This window comes from Sturnira hondurensis, unplaced genomic scaffold (assembly GCF_014824575.4).
Source record: "Sturnira hondurensis isolate 20B ecotype Veracruz unplaced genomic scaffold, ASM1482457v3 Scaffold0014854, whole genome shotgun sequence".
NCBI lineage: Eukaryota > Metazoa > Chordata > Mammalia > Chiroptera > Phyllostomidae > Sturnira > Sturnira hondurensis.
The window spans coordinates 11,366,928-11,369,257 of NW_028087485.1; positions in this window are offsets into that span (position 1 = coordinate 11,366,928).

The window sequence follows — 2,330 nt, forward strand, 5'->3', positions numbered from 1 at the left end:
CCTGCTTGGTGTCTGTGAGCTGCGGCAGCCCCTGCCTGCCTTCTTTCATCCAGGTGGGGATGGAGATGGGAGCTGAGTGGGAGCCCAGAAAGCCAGGTTAACTGCTCTTCAGACGCCAGGCCTGAGTCGGCTCCTGAACTAGACGGGACTGGTGGACATGAATAGGGAGGGCTCATGGAGTCAAGACTTTCAGGAGTTCTCGTCTCGCTGTCAGCATCTCCTGTGGGCCCTGCCCTGGAACCCACTGTCTGGGAGTATGAATAAAAGTGGCAAGGCCTGATTGGGAACAACTGAGTGGTGACCTGGGTACCACTGTCAGGGCTGAGGTAGGCAAGGAAGGCTGCTTGGAGGAGGAGAGGGGCAGGCCAGCAGTGAAATAGCCTGTCTGAGAGGTGTAAGCAGGCTCTGGGCACAACTAAGGAACCCGCTTCAGAGGGGCTGCAATGCGCTGGGAGATGGGAGAAGGCCGGGCTGGCGGAGGACTGAGTCACCTGAGGGGCTTCGTTAGAGCAGGTGGGAGTGGCTAGTGGCATCCAGATTGTTTTCAGAGGCTGTACCTTGCAGGATGGGGAATTTGGTGAGGGATGTGGAGAGAGAGCAGGGAAGGTGTGGGTGCCCCAAGTATGAAGAGTAATGGACACAGAGGCAGGAGAAGGGGGCTGTGCTGGAGCAGCAGCCAGGAGCCTCGAGAGGCCGGGTGCCACGGGGGATTTTGAGGCGGAGCATGTAGGGAGCTCCGGAGGTGGGGGTGGGCTCAGCCCCCAGTGCACTGGCTCTGAGGCGGAGTGGGGTCAGTCGCCCAGTCCTTCGCCTCTGCCAGTGACCTGCAGGATCTGGCACTGGTCCTTGTTTTCCTGGTTTCAGTCAGGGGGCCCCAGCAGCTTTAGAACAGGCCCCCCAACTCTAGTTCAGAGCCCCGGCAGCTTTAGAACAGGCCCCCCAACTCTAGTTCAGAGCCCCGAAGTCAGCCACAGGGCTTTTGTCTGCGTGGGTTATGTAGGGAAGGAACCAAAAGCCCATGGGTCCCGAGTGCCTCTTGCACACAGCCCAGTGCCAGCCAGAAGCAGCTGCGTCAGAGGCCCCAAAACCTCTGTGAGGGCTGAGCGTCTTCCCCGAGGGAGGTGGGGCTGCCAGGGCCTGGAGTCGGCAAGAGAAGCAGGGAGGCCCCTGGGCCCCCAGGTGCTAGGGCTGCTTTTGTTTCCACCCCAGGTCTGCGAACTCTGCTCAGGACTGGGCCTTCATGCCTGTCCCGTCACCAGCAAGGTCAGAGTTGGCAGAAGCCCAAAGCCTGGGGCGTTGGGGTCCAAATGTGGCCACTGCCCCTCCACTCCTTTTTCTCCCCACCTCAGCACTCCTAGTCTACACAGCGGCCCCTCCCGCCCAGGGGACCTGGGCCCCCAGGGCTAGGAACAGAGGGAGTAAACCCCTTTCTACACACAAGGAACCCCCAGAACCGTGGGGAGGGAGGGTGCTGACTTCTGTGTCTGAAACTGGGGTGCCCCTCCTGCCACCCCAGTCCCATCTGGAGACCACCCGCAGACCAAACAGATTCCTGGTCCCACCTGGCAAGGGTGACAGGAAATCGTGGGCTGTGAAGGGCAAGTGCTCCCGTCTGGGGGGGGCCCATCCTGAGGGCGGTATCCTCTTGGCTGCGCAGTCTGACACAGGAGCCCAAGACAAGAGCTGATGGAGGGGTTTCCGAGTCTCGGGAAAGGGTGCCTGGTTTGAGGGAGGGGGGGTCTCTGTGTCCAAGCGAGGCACAGTGATGGCGGGGGGCGGGGGGGCGGTGTCCCAGCCACTTTGGAGCCTGAGCCTGGTTGTCAGCCTGTGCCGTCCTGCTGGAAAGGGAGACAAACACAGAGAACGATGGGAACCGGCGTTCTGTCCAGCAACTGAGCACTCCCAAGTCACCACCCAGGCACTCCCGGGCTAGAGTAGGACACAGGTGCTCCAGGCTCACGCCCTGCCCCGAGCCCAGCCATTGTCATGCTATTCCTGAGCCAGAGTTGTCCCTGGTCAGGCCACACATATGGTAGACAGGAGAGTGGTCGGTCCCCCACAGAAGGGCCTCGCAGGTGGACTTCCAGTTGACTGAGATGAGATTACACGGGTTATCCAGTGGGCCCAGTCTGGTCAGGAATCCTTGGAAGTGGAGAGCATTTCCTGGCTACAGTCAAGGAGAGCTGCGGTGAGGGAAGGAAGCTCAGAGAGATGCGGCATTTCTGGTTTGGGTGATGGGGGAAGGGGCCACCAGCTAAGGCGTGTGGGTGGCCTCTAGAAGCTGGAGGTGGCGAGGAAACAGACTCCACTGTGGAACCTCCATTGAAGGC